Genomic DNA, 14,565 nt, shown 5'->3' with positions numbered 1-14,565 from the left:
CCTTCCCAGATGGGCCTCTGCTTGCCAGAGGGAGACGGTGGCGGAATGTGGGCGAGGAGCATTCTTCCGGCCGGCAGCTCTGCCACTTGGGGCCCTGCCTGTGGGACGCCCGCCTCCGGGCCCCCCTGAGGTGCCCCCTCCCCAGGGTGGAGGCAGCCAGCGCTTTGTGGAGACCCTCAGTCTTCTCTCCACCCTCCCATGCCTGCCATTTGTCCGAGACAATGGGCCCCTGTGTTGGAGCCCCGAATCAAATCTCTTTTGCAATTTGTCAAATTATGCAGAGGAGCCGGCAGAAAGGAAAGGAAGTCGTTTGATTCTATTATGTGGAAATTAGCCTGAAACAGAGGCTGTTCGCCTCTTACAGCAATTTCTCTCCATTTGTTTCGGGAGAAAATTGCCCGCATGTCCTCATCTGGCCTGAGCTGGCTCCCTCACTCCCCCAGGCTGGGAGGGACAGGGTTTTGCAGCCATCACCCCTCCGGGCCTGGCTGGTGGGAGATCGGTGGGCTTCACGCTGCTGCCAGCGGAAGTGCCCGAGGCCGGGTGGGCAGGAGCTGACGGCCGGGGCTCACGGCTTGGCCCCTCCGCCCGGCCCCCATCTATCACAGAGACTGTGGCCGCAGCTCTTGGACGGCCGGGAGCCAGGCTCCCTGCAGGACAGACCCGGCCAAGCCCCCAAGTGGCTGGCGAGCACTCAGATGGGCGGAGGGCTGGTTGGAGGAGGGAAGCTATACCCAAGATGGACCCTGCGGGGAGCGGGAGGGCTGGAGGGGAGGTGAGGCTGGAGGGGCAGGGACACCAGGAGGGACCAGCTAGAGGCACAGAGAGGCTGTGCATTTGGGAAAGGCTAGAAGTCAGGGCAAGACCAGGATGTGGATGCCCACGTGCATTTTATATCTTTCCCATCGCAGGCACTGCTGCACGGGGCACGGGGTACGGGGTGGAAGGGAAGGGGGCGTTTGCTGCAGCCGCTGCCCTTCCCCAAGCCCTCCTGGGGCCAGTCTCCGGCCAGGGCCCCTGTGCCCGGCCAGCCCGGCACCAGCCCTCGGGGAGGCGTGCCTCTGTCCCTGGTCACGGAGGGAGACCGAGCTGCGGCCGCGCGCCACTGAGCGGACGCACTAATTCGCACTCCAGCCCCGCTGCTAAGCCCCCCCCACCCCCAGCTCTCCGAGCAGAGACAGTTGTGCAAGCCGGGCACCGGGGGCGCCGGGGAGGAGGCCGGAGGCCAGACGGCTCCGGCAGCTCGGAGGCCGACACCCGCGCCTGGCCCTGCGCATACGAGGGGCAGCCCTTCCAGGCGCCGCCTGTCCCTTTCGGGGGTGGTCTGGTTTTTTATGAAAGAAAATTTGCTTAGTTCAATGCACAGACCTTAAGGGCGCGTTTTGGCAAGTAGGCACACATGTGCGACCGGCACCCCGGTCGAGCTGCAGGGCCCGCCCGCCCCCCGGGCCGCCGGGGCTCTGCTGTCGTGTATTCCGCCTGTCCTGGAACGCAGAGGAGTGGGGTCACAGGTGTGCGTCCTCCTTCTGCTTCTCTCGTTTGATGTAATATTTCTGAGATTTACACTCATAGTTTTTTCTTTTTTGAGTCATTGCTTTGTATTCCATTTTAGGAATATTCCAAAAGGCACCTGCGTGTTCTTCCTGCTGACGCACACGGGGTGGCTTCCAGTGCTCTACTCTCACAGACTGTCCTGTGTACCTGGGGCTCGGCGTGTCCGTGCCCTCTGGGGCCGCACCCCCGAGTGGGGGGCTGGGCCGCGGTCCGGCTGTGTGCTGAACCCTGCAGGAAACCTCCGGGCTCCCCCGAGCGGCCGCGCCGCCGCAGCCTCACGGCTGGGCGCGAGGCCCTGGCTTCCCACACGCACCAGCGTCCCTCCCCCTTAAGCCCGTGGGCAGAAGCGCTCCGTCCTCGAGGTTTCCATGGACGTGTCTCGGCCGATGAGGATGCTGAAGGAGACGACGCTCCATGAGTTTAATCTTTCTGGGGGGAAGTATCTGCTAGCGTCTTTTGCAGCTTTGCATTGGGTTGTCTTTTTTTTTCTTTCAGTTTCTTGGGGAGATGCCTGAGGGGCGGCCCTGAGCTGGGTTGCCGCGCACAGTGCAGTGGCTTGACTCACATGTGCTGTGAGACCATTGCCGCAGTAACTAGTCAACATCCGTCTCCTCATACAGTTACCAAAAATGTTTCTCCTTGGCGCTGAGAACTTTCAGGACCTACGCTCTTAGCAACTTTCAGACCTGCCGGACGGCAGCGCTAGCTGGACTCACGATGCCGCTGGCCACATCCCCGCGCTCATCCGCCTAACCGGAAGCTGTGCCTTTAGACCGCCGTCTATTGGTCTTTTTAAAAATAATTCTTTACATATTCTGGACACAAGATTGTGTGTGTGTATATGTGTGTACAGACAGACACATTTTTTTCCTCCCAGTCTGTGCCTTTTTGTTTTCTTACTTTTTAATTTTCTTCTCTTTTTTTCTCTTCCTTTTTTTTTTTTTTTTTTTTGGAAGACCAAAGGAACTCCTCTATTGTTTGAATTTGGGTGGTGAGGAGACACAATTTACACGCATGAAACTCTTAGGAAGGGGACAGGCAACCCAGACCAACATATTGGAAATGTTAACCTGTGTCCTGCCCACCTGGGCCTCAGCGCGCAGTGGGGTCGTTGAGCAGAGGACGTGGAGAAGCTGGGCTGGGGCTGGACTTGGAAAGATGGCGCATCAGGTGGAGACTGGGTTGGATGCAAGTGACAGAAATTCAGCAAAATGGTGTTTAAACAAATTGTGCTTTTCCTTCTCAACAGGAAGTTCAGGAAGCAGCCAGCTGCTGCCGTCAGTTCAGTGGCTCAAGGTTGTCGGGGTCGAGGTCGTTTCTTCTCTTGCGATTAGAAGTGGCTGCTTGATTCAGCCACGGTGGCCTTGTTACTGCAGGAAAGAGGAAGCAGGAAGGAAGAGACCAAGGTGAAGGGGCGGACGCGGAAGTCCAGGGGGAAGCACTTGGCCAGCCACCTCGCGCTGCCTGTGAGTGGCTGTGTTACGTGGGTTAGAAATTTAGTTCCTTTAAAAACTGAGGTGTAACTGACTTTATATTAGTTTCAGGTGTAGGGTAACAATGTGATATCCTTTTGGGTTTTGGTTTTCTTTCTTTAAATAAGTTAAACTTTCAATTTTGAGACAATGATAGCTTCACATGCAGCTGTCAGAAATAATACAGAGAGATCCTGGTTATCCAGTTCCCCCATGGTAACGTCGTGCAGAATTGTCATACGCAGTTACAACCAAGACACCGGCATTGATACAGTCACGACACTGGGCGTTTCCAGTCACCAGGAGCCCTCCTGCAGCCACACCGGTTTCCCTCCCATCTGCATCCCCACCTTAACATCCAGCAGCAACCGATCTGTTAGCTTTGGTTTTCTAAATGATGATGTCTCGAAGACCTAAAGTTTTCACTTCTGATGAAATTCCGTTGTTATTTTTTCTTTTCTTTTTCTCTTGCATCCTCTCCCAGGACACTTTAGATCCGTGATCCGTCTTGAATTATTTGTTGCGTGTGATGTGAGGAAGGGGCTGGGGTTGGTTTCCCCTACTTTTACCCAGTTGTTGAGAAGACTTTCCTTTGTCTGTTGGATGGCCTCAGATCCTTTGTGACACTAATAAACTCATTTACAAAAGAAACGGATACGCAGACATAGTTTAAACAATCTTATTGTTCCTGGGGGAAAGGGGTGGGAAGGGATAAATTTGGGAGTTTGAGATTTGCAAACGTTAACCACTATATATAAAAATAGATACAAACCCAAATTTCTTCTGTATATCATAGGGAACTATATTCAATACCTTGTAATAATCTTTAATGAAAAAGACTATGAAAATGAACATGTGTTTGTGTATGGGTGGCTGGGACGCTGTGCTGTACACCAGAAACTGACACACTGTGACTGACTGCACTTCAGTTAAAACAGAAAATCAATGGACCGCGTACGTGAGGGTCTGGCTCTGAAGTGCAGCTGGCTCCACCGTCTCCACCCGCCCCTTCCCCAGGGCCCCGCTGCCTTGATGGCGGTGGGTTCTTGGCACGTCCTGAAGTCAGGTACTGAGAGCCCAGCTCTGCCTCTCCCAAGATAGGCTTTCTTTTTCCAGCTCCTTGGCACCTCCAGGTAAGTTTAGAATCCATCTGTGAATTGCTATGAAAAAGCCTGTGGGGATTCTGATGAAGATCGCATGAGTCTGGGACAATTTGAGGAGATGGACCGTCTTAGATGCACCTGCCCTCCCACCCCCACCCGTTCAGCCTCCAGCCTCCAGCGGCTGGTTTTTCTTCTGTTTCTCTCAGCGATGCTCCTGGGGGTGGATCTGGGCTAGGTCGTATCAGAGTTGGGGAACGCTGCGGACAGAGCGTTGGGCTGTAATCTGGAAGACAAGGAGGCCCAGGAGCCACCACCCTGGCCCCGGGAGGCTCTGAGCAGAGGCAGCCCCTCAGCTCCTGCTCAGAGCAGTCACCTCAAACTGGCCCACAGACTCATGTGACCTCGGTCAGGACCCAACGGGCTTTCTGGCGGAAGTTCGTAGACCGGTCTCACACTTGCCTGGAAGTACCAAGGATCTGGGGAACAGAAGGTATTGGCAGTGCCCAGACACCCACATTTCCACAGGGACTGCCCTCCTCCCACCCCCGACCCTGGAGCAGCCAAGCCTTCATTCACTGGGGCAGGAAAGGGGAAGAGAGGGGTCCCACAGGACCCCCAGGACCCCAAACCTGCCGTCCCTGAAAGGCCCGGGCACCCAGCCCTGTTCTCCGTCTTTGCTCTCGGGATTTGGTTCCATGTTGACAAAGACATTCAGAACGTGGAGCGAGGCCCAGTTCTCGTCTGTCGTTATGGTTACGGGGAGGGGAAGACAATTTCCTGTGAGGTATCTTCCGATCACTGCTGCCGGATGCTGGAGCAGATTAGGAGGGCTCCACGGTGACGCTCCCCTGGCTGGCTGGGGACTGCATGACATTCATTTTGACCTCGTGCGTGGGGTTACAGCCTGCCCGCTTCGTTGGGGAGATAGAACGGACCTCATTAATAACCATCAGAGGATCACTTTGCCGGTTTTATTGCATTCGTAAAATTGCCTGTACCCTCTGCTCTCCGAAATGCCGGATTACTACATTGCAAGCCATCGAGGAGAACTGGGGCAGGGGTGGGGGCACTGAGTGCACTCGGGGAGGGAGACCACCCCCACACCCAGGGGTGGTGGCTGGGGTCTCCTTGCAGAGGGTCGGCCCAACCGGAGACACTGGGACCCAACTCGACCGGAGACCCCTCCTCTGGGGAGACCCCCACCTCCCCACTGACCAGTGACCCTGCCGGGGCAGAGATGGATGGTGGGGTCGGCGGGGCGTCAGCGGTTTCTGGTCTGAGAGCCAGCGAGGGGGGGCTGTGATCCGGCGGGCTGGGGGAGCCATGGGGGCTGGGGGAGCTGTGGGCAGGGGTATTTCCTTGGCTATCAGCTATCGGGGTGCACTGGTTACAGAATCTTTTTGCTTCTAGCCCCTAAGACCGCCTGGGCCTGTGAGAGAAGCACCTCCTGCCTCGTTCTCAGGTGGGTGCAGCCCGAGGGCAGGCAGGGCCTGGGAGGTGTGGGGCTGAGGTCAGGGGAGGGGCCTGCTCATCCCCGAGCTGGCAGGTGCAACCTCCTCGTCTTGATCCAGGGACCCCATGGGACTGCAGATTCTGCTGTCCCTTACTCTGCTAGCACCGGGCAAAGCCTCCCCTCTCCTCCCAGGGGGTGTGGAGCGTGAGAGACAGGGAGCCCGGCCACCGTCGGGGGATGGGGCCCGAGCTGGAGGGACGGGAGCGCTCTCACTGATGGGGGCGCGGTGGGAGGGCGGCTAGGAGTCTATCTCGGACGTGTTGCATCTGAGGGGAGACAGCAAGCAGACAGCGGGGGCCCCGCCGCTGGCTTTAGGGTGAAGCAGGGTCCCACCAGTGACAATGTGGCCCAACGCAGCCGTGTGTTTTTTAAGTGGAAGTATAGTCAGTTACGATGTGTCAGGTGCAGTGTGTCTGTTTCTGGTGGGCAGCATGTTTCAGTCACACACACACGTACATATACTCGTGCTCATATTCTTTTTCATTAAAGGTGACTACGAGATACTGAATGAGCCAGGGTGATCCTGACCGGCTGACCACAGGGGCTACCGTGCGGCGGTGGGCATTCTGAGCCCAGGGCTGGGGACGGGCGCAGGAGGAAGTGGGTCAGGATTTGGGACGGCTGCCCCGCTGGGAGCTTCTGGGAGAAGGACTCGCCTCCGAAGGCAGAGGTGTGACAGACTCCAGACGAGACCGGAATCTGGGGGAGGGCTCCGGGCTGAGACGGGCATTCGGGCTTGTCAGTGTCCAGATGGCACTTAACACTGTGAGCCTGGGACAGGTCACCAGGATGGAGGTGTGGGGAGGGGACACAGGCCCTGCCAAACGCTGCCACTGGGTTGTGGGGTAAAGATGAGAACTTACCGTGGGCAAAGCGCCTTTGACAGGAGACGCTGACCAGGGGAGCGGGCAGAGGAAGGGGCACGGGGTATGCCATGGGGGGCAGACAGCTTGTCGGGGGGGGCTGGCCAGCCCAGTTTCTCCTCAGAAGTCACCTCCAGCCTCGTCACACCCTCAGGGTCAAAGAGGGGCCCTGACTCTGTGGGTGGAACTGAGGGTGGGTGAGCGTCTGCAGGCTGCCCCAAGACTTAAGGTCAGGTGGGTGGGCTGCAGTCCTCAGGACCCCCTCTCTCAGGCAGGCTCGCCTTCCCCACGTGAGGCCGGGTGGTCTCTGGCAGGGCCCCAAAGCCTCATCTGAAAGACTCGGAGCACATGCAGCCCCTCCCTTACCACCTGCCCTCGAACCCTGAGTCGGGGTGGGGAGCTGGGGGCCGCGGTGGGGGGGTCCGGCTGCCCCGCAGTGTCTCCTCTCCAGGGTCAGCAGCAACGGGGTCTTGTGTGCCGGGGGCCATGGCCGCATTTTCATAAAGAAGTTGGAAAAATTCCTGCAGACGCAGCTCATTTGCTTCCCCGACAGGCTCCCTTTCTTTCTTTCTTTCTTTCTTCTTTCTTTTCATCAGCAACCAGTAGAAATGAGCACGTTTTCAGTTAAAAACCAATGGGCGGAGTCTCTGCTGGAGCGTCTGGACTTGCTCTCCTGTCTTAAACAACCAGAAAAACTGGACAGAAAATCAGAAGCACCTGTTTTCAGACATTCGACAGTGGGTGATGTGGGACTGAGACCCCGACGAAAAAGGAGACGGTGAAGTGAGCCTTCCAGTGTCCTGCTTCCTGCCTGAAAACGCCATCCACGTGCAGAGGCAGGGGGCGCCCGCACGACCTGGTGGTCTTGATGAGGTGAGGAGACAGGGATCAGAGTCTGGGGAGGCAGAGATGGCTAGCGTTTGCAGGAGAGAAGACCAGAGAAGAGGGAGTAAGCAGGAAAAGCTCCAGAGCTCTCCGTAGGGATTCCCACAAGGAGTCTTTGCCCGACTGCCTAATGTCCCATGTGTGGAGCTGAGACTCCAAGAGCAATTTTGGAGAAATAACAGAGACCAGGGGCTGCAGGGTGAATGAGGTCTGGGGCTCATACAGGCCTGGAGCCTCTCCCCCACTTGGAGTGGACAGAACTCACTGAAAACACGGGCACTCAGCAGGGACCCCGTGAGAGTCCTGCCTTGGTGGCGGGTCACTCAGTGCACAAATCCTAGAGGATGGGTGACCCTTCTAGCCCCAGAAGCATCAAAACCAACCTCCAAAGGACCAAACTCATCTTCAGGTGATGTCACTGTTGCCAGACCGAAGTGCACCCTCTTTCCAGGAATGTGATGGCATTCCACACCTGACAATGAACAGCATCCACATGACACCCAGCATCCAGTCAAAACCCACGGGACAAGCGAAGACCCAGGAAGCTGTGACCCGCAAACAGGAGGGAAGCCAGTCCCTAGAGGCAGACCCAGAAAGGGCGGAGGTGCCGGCAGAGGCAGCCGAGGAGGGTGAAACACCCGCCGTAAACACGCTCCGTAGGCTCGGAGATTTAAAGGGAGACATGGAAGGAACGAGGAGAGAAATGAGACACAAGTACTCCAAACGGAAGTCACGACAGTGGTGGAAAAGACAGTGGCCATTTCACGGGATGGGACTGGACCCGCAGAAAGCCCAGCGGGCTCCTGCCAGCGCTGGCGGCGGGCGCGGGCATGCCAACCTGCCGGCCACAGCCCACGCACCCGCCTGCTTTTGCAGACACAGCTCGGTGGGGCGCAGCAGGCTTGGGTGCCGGGTGTTGCCCGCAGCCGCTCTCGCGCCACCAGGTCGGAGCTGAGCAGCTGTGCCGGAGACCTGAGATGTGCGCTGTCTGGCCCTTCAGAAGAAGGACGGCCGCGCCTGGCTTCCAGCATTTCCCTTGTGATCTCTTCACAGCGTAAATTGTAGAGCGAACCCGTTCCTCAAAGATGGCGCACGTATTTACTTTAGGCCAGTTGGGTCCGGGCGACTCCTAATCTGTAGAACAGGTCCCCCCCAGGATGGGGGTGGTTGCCTGGGCGACACTTTGTGGGGGGGCGGGGTGCGGAGAGGGTGGCCCCTCCCCGCCCTGGGAGCTCCTCCGAGGCCTGACCCTCACCCTGGGCCCTGAGCACCGGGCTCTGTCCTGCTGGCTCTGAGGGCTGTCTCTGCCCACAGGAGCGCGAGCCCCCACTGGCAGGGACGTCTGCCTCACTCCGTGCCCACGGCCAGCATGGGGCCCATCGTGACCGGAGGCAGGAGCGGGGCCGGAGGTGGGGCCGTTGGGCAGCGGGGGAGTCACGCCCCAACAGCCTGGCTTTGGAAGGGAAACTTCGCCTTTCTTCTCAACACGGTGCCCTCCCCTGCCTCCACTCACCTTCTCTCTTCGCAGGTTTTAGCTGACATCTATAATTTGGAAAGCCATAAAAATGAATATAGATGAAATATTAGAGGGCGACAGTATGAAAAAAGCATGAACAAAGAGGCTCTCAAGGCTCTAAATAGGTCTCAAAACTGCTTTCATCTGCACGCTCGCCCAGCCCAGCGAAGTTGATTCATTGACCAAATTGGCCATTTAAAATTCAAACGCCTGTGTTCTCTGAGTGCGCCTCCCTCCTCTCCAGATTTACGGGGCCCCAGAGAGGCACCCTGGGTGTCTCTGGTTTCTTTTTTAAGGATGATCTACAGTGAGGCGGCAGGCCCCTTCCTCCTGGAGCGCCTGGGCTCACCCGCCACCACAGCGTGCGCAGGACCCCTGTCTGCAGGCTGGCCTCCCCCCCAGCCCCGGGCCCGTCTGATGTCCCACCCGCCGAAGGATGAGGACGGAGGGTGTATCCACAGAAGGCAGTGAGTTGGAGAGGCGCCTGGGAGCCTGGTCCCTGGGGAGCAGCGGGTGGGGTGTCCAGTCTTCACGTGTGAAGCCACCTGAGCAGGGGCGCGAGCGGCCTGGGGCAGGCCCAGAGGCTGAGCCCGGAGGTGCAGGCTTCCTGCGTGGAACTTCATGACAATCAGAGCAACGCGAGGGCGAGGCCTGTGTTAAGACGCAGGTTCCACTCTTCTTAGGGGATGGTGAGGCCAACAGATCAGGAGGTGACTGTCACCGATCCCGAGAGGAGGGTCCAAGCACCGCCAGCCAGGGCCACCGGGGAGGCTCCAGGGTGGGGCAGGAGCGGCGGAGAGGGTGACCATGGGCAAGATTTCCCTCAGAGTGTGAGAGCAGAGGGGGGTGGGGGTGTGGGTTCCGGACTGGCTGGTTTGTCTGTAAGGGTGAGTTGACTCCGTAGAATTCAGTGGCCCCGGGAGGGGTGATCTCTGCAGCCAGGCCCCAGAAGTTAGAGCAACTGAACGCAGGAGATACAAGATGTGGTTAATTCAGGGTCTGGAGCCCCAGTGGGGGGGTTTCTCCCTGCCGCTGCCCAGGTCTGACTTACGCTGCAGGGAGCTCCGTCCCTGACGTCTCCTGGGGTTCCGGCCAGAGCTGCCCCTGCGGAAGTCTGGGGAGCATGTGACCTCTTTAGGCTGGAGGAGGGGTCTGAGAGGGGACATGCTTCTAGAGCCAGGTTCTAGACCGCTGGAGCATGGGTGAGGCTGTGGTCATTCACCGGCGAAGCTTCCGAGAGGGAGCTCAGGCTACCAGTAAAAAGGTGTGGGAGACGGGTCTGGAGACGCCCTGGCCCGAGGCAGGGCTCGGTCTGAGACCAGGGCCTGCTGCACTGTGGCCGGCGCTCAGTCCTCTCCGCACGGGGCAGCCCTTCTCAGTGCAGAGTGAGCTGGCTGTCATTTAATTCCGGAATCTATGCCTCTGCCGTTGTGGAACGATGCCTAGTTCCTTGAACTTGCTCCTCTGAGCCCTTGCGTGTGTCCCCCCTCCACCCGCCGGGTCACCTTCCTCTGCCCTGCTGCCACCCTGGGCTGGGTAAGGACTTCCGAGGGCGACCACATGCCTGCACACCCTGCTCAGGGTTGCCCTGCACCCTGGGACCAGATCTGGCCACCTGTGGTCACCTGTGGGCCCTGCATCCCGCAAGGCCTGGCACAGGCAGGTGCTAGGACACCAGTTCAGTCCCCAGTGTCCACTGAGCACCCCTGGGGCCCCTGGGTCAGATGAGGGGTTTTCTGAGGATGGGCGGGGAGAGAGATGAGGGAAGAGAGTCCGTAAAGGCTCTCAGCCAGCCTGTGTGCGGGTCTCAGAGCTCCTGCCCCCGGGGGGTACTCACCCGCCACATCCCAGACGCCCCAAATCTTGGCCTCTGAGCCCCCACCTCCAGTGCAGCCCCCCACAGGCTGGACTGCGTGTCCCCAGCCCTCTCAGGGTAGAGTCGGGACCCCCGCCAAGCCTCAAGTCTCCTCTTTAATTACTCTATCTTATTTTGTAACTTTAATTATATAACATGTGACACGCTAAAAAACCGCCGTTAAATTTTAAGCCTTTGTAATAACATCACTTTATTACATTTTGATGACTTTATAACTATGATACTTTATTCTTCGTTCCATGTTATTTTATGACGGCACAGTGAGATTTTTAATATCTAATTAGGGAACCGGGGGATCATTAACTACGTCCGATACATAAGCGGCTGCAACCTGGCTCCCGGTGCTGGTGGCGGCAGGAGTCGGAGGCCCACCGCATCCCCAGACCTGGTGTGGGGGCGCGTGTCTGCCGTGCGATCCGTAGACGAACATGCCGAGGGCCACGGGGTGTCCTCATGCCGCTGGGGGAATAGCATCTGGAAGGTCAGGGGGACGCAGAACACGTCCTGGGCCCTGAGGCGGCCCAGCCTCTCAGGTCACCGGCCGGAGCAGCCCCCACTCTGCTGGACCACTGCCCACAGGGCTGACAGGTCCACAGGCCTCTGAACCCAGCCAGGAGGTCTTCTCTGGGCCTTTGGTTCTGCACCCTGGGATTTGGGGAATACCTGTAGAATCCTGGGGACCTGGGGTCTACCTGCCACCTTTACAGAAGCAAAATCTCAGATCAGGGAGTGGGTACCTTGCCAAGTGCACTCTGAAATTCAGTGATCGCCTCGAAAGAGAGCCCAGGTCCCTTATCCCCAGCCTCCTCACGACGGGGCAGCCAGGACTTACCTGGGTGATGACAGGGGAGGGAGAGGGCGACGGGAGGGGGCCATGGGGCAGGCCTGCTGGGCCTGGGGTCTACAGGATGCGCGGGCCTCTGGCAGCACCTGCTGGGAACCCTGCTCCTACAGGCTGCAGCTCCACCTGCCGATGTCCATGGGGGTGCCTGAGGCCGCTGTGGCCTTAGACGTGGAGGTGGGGGGCCTGATGCCCTGCCCCCTGGGGCAGACCCAGGGGCCCTGGTCTGCTCCACACCCGCAGTCTGGAGGCCAAACAAGGCAGAAGCTCTGGGGCAACCTCCCCGGCCTGTTGCACCTGCCAGTGAGTCTAGGAGGAAAGCCACACGCTGGGAACAACATTCTGGCCAATGGCAGGGTATGTCTCCGAATGAGCTGTCCATGTCTGTCTCCGGGGGACCAGGAATAGGATCGCTCTGTCTAACCCGGCGCACAGACAGGCCGCCCTGGGGCCTCTCAGGGAGCAGTCTTCTCCCTGTGCAGGGCTCACGCCTTCCAATCCCATGATTCAGCAGCTTTGGTCGAGCCCTGGCAAGCTTTGATCATCCTGGAAATTATATCGCTGGCTTGTCCCACTCGGAGGAAACTCAGTTACCCGACTGGGAGCCATCAGCATCTCATCCTGCCAGCCGCAGCGAGGCGGGAACCCCTGAGCTCCTGCCCTGCTGGGCTGAGATTATGCCGGGGCGAAGTGAGACCCCGACTCCAAGGGACACTTCTGAAATCCTGGCAATTCCTTTCTCCATTTGCCTGAAGTTGGAAGACTCAAGCCCCTAAGCAGAAAATGTCCACGGTGATTCTAGGTCCACATTGGAGGGGTTTCTTTCCATCAGCAGGACTCTGGTGTCTGAAAAGGGTGCTGCCTCGAGGAGGAGGGGGCACTGTAACAAAGAGGGGGTAGAAAATCCACAGGCGGGGGCAGCAACGGCCCTGGGCTGGTCCAGGGTCCCCAGCCTGTCCCTACCTGTGTCTCCCGGCACCACCTGCTTGCCCAGGGAGCAGGGCTCTGGCTGAGGGCCTGGGATGCCCCAGGCCCGCACCCTGTGCGCCCTGTGCATCCGGGCCCCCATGCAGGGCCCTGGGTGTGGGGGCTGAGCCCCGGTGACCTTTCCAAGGCATCAGGCAGAGGGCAGGACAGCTTCCACTTAACTTCTCTCAGCCTCAGTTTCCGCATGTGTGAAACGGGGATTCCACAATTTCATGATGCCTAGGTTTTTTTTTAAAAAAACTGCAGAATTCAATAGCTTTTAGTATCTTTGCAGAGTTGTGCCATCAAACCCCCAAGGAAACATTTTAGAACATTTCCAGCAGCCCCCAAGGAAACCCGTACCTGCCAGCAACCGCTTCTGTCACCTGCCGCCCGGTTCCGGGCAACCACAAACCTATCTCCACATCCGCCCCCAACTGGTCATTTTCTGGCTTGGGTTTTGGGGTTTTCTTGGACAATGGCCGTCCTCGTGGGTGTGGGGTGGCGTCTCCTTGTGGTTTTGACTTGCTTGTCCCGGGACTAAAGCTGGCGGGCAGTTTGCCACAGGCTTACGGGCCATCACATGGGCTTCCTGGGAGAGTCTCTTCTCTGCGCGCCTCGCCCATGTTTGGCTGGTGATTTCTCTTTGCACTGTTGACTGTTGCTCCCGTGAGTTGGAGAGACTGTGTGAGAGGGAGGGGCTGCCCCTCCGCGTCCCCCACGTCCTGGGACGCCGCGGCCAGAGTCCAGGGCTCCTTTCTCCCCGGGCTTGTGACATTTGTTTTCTCTGCAGACAAGGCAGGGCCTGGTCCGTCGGGATGGCCGCCCCGCCAGGCGGGAGTTTCCATCCCGGCCCCTCATCTCCTTGCTCTTCTGAGAGCCCCTCCCATCCCAGGCGCTGGCAGAGGTAGGGAACACAAATCAAACGCAAACACAGCTCAGTGCGGGGTGGGTGGGGGGTGGGAGGGGGTGGGAGGGGAGGGGCGGGGGGGAACTGGTGGGCTAATTAACGCTGAAATTGCTTCCAGACGCGCTTGTGGTCGAGAGGGGCCCTCTCTGCACGCCCCGGGCCCTCCCTGGTCCCCTGCTCCCAGTCTGCTGGCTTCACTAACGACGGGAACTTACCCACCGCTTCCCGGGGGCCGGCCACGCTCCTGCGGTCTGTTTGCAGCAGGCAGCGCAGGCCCTAATGCTGGGGGTGAGGGCGGGGGAAGCCCAGGCTCCGGCTCCTCCCAGAGCCCCCCAGGCGTCGTCCTCGGGGCCACGGGGGAGAGCAGACCCTGGCTCTGCTCCTGGGGCCCCAGGTCCAGCCGGGCAGGTGGCCCTTCTGTTCCGAGGGCTCCAGCAGAGGAGTAAGCAGTAGCCCCGGGAGGCGGGGTCCCGGGGCCCAGAGAGCCCGGCGGTGGCGAGGGCTGCTCTTGGTAGCCCCTCTTCTGGAGTGAGCTGCTCTGGGGAAGCTCATCCTTGCGCTCCCACCAGGGAACCATGGCCACTGGCCAGCTGGGGCCCTCGGGACGGGGGTGGAGACACCTACTTGGGGTCACACAGTCAGGGAGGCCAAGCCTCTGGGCTCCAGCAGCCCCGCCCAGGGACCCTGACTCGTAGCTTGGACGCCACTTATGCCCCTTACTCTGCACGAGCACAACCCTGCTGGGCAGGCGTTATACGTGAGAAAGTCAGGGCACAGAGAGGTTGAGTAACCTGCCTGAAGTCACACAGCTGGTGCCTGGGGAGCCCAGAACCGGAGCCTATGCTGTGACTCCAGCGCTGACCTCTGACCCAGGGCAAAAGCCCTTCAGGGTGGGAGGGAGGAAGTGAGACCAGAGTTGTGAGAACCTCTCCCCACCCCAGACGAACAAGACGTCCGTCTGAACATGTGCCCGCCTTCCCTCCCCAACGGAGGCAGAGGAAGCGGTCCTAGGTCTGACTCATTCACACACCCTCCCCCCACCGCCCCTTTCATGCTGGAAGAAGCT

General features: G+C 59.0%; 1 long non-coding RNA gene across 1 annotated transcript; it reads left to right on the top strand.

The window, feature by feature from the left end:
• The first annotated feature begins 5,519 nt into the window (after positions 1-5,519).
• On the top strand, positions 5,520-7,145 carry LOC116664498. Its single transcript, XR_004321032.1, has 3 exons — positions 5,520-5,591; positions 6,132-6,312; positions 7,102-7,145. It is a non-coding gene; the product is annotated as an uncharacterized LOC116664498 (long non-coding RNA).
• The last annotated feature ends 7,420 nt before the right edge of the window (positions 7,146-14,565 follow it).

The sequence above is a fragment of the Camelus ferus genome, chromosome 6 (assembly GCF_009834535.1).
Source record: "Camelus ferus isolate YT-003-E chromosome 6, BCGSAC_Cfer_1.0, whole genome shotgun sequence".
NCBI lineage: Eukaryota > Metazoa > Chordata > Mammalia > Artiodactyla > Camelidae > Camelus > Camelus ferus.
This window is presented reverse-complemented; position numbering and strand designations above follow the sequence as displayed.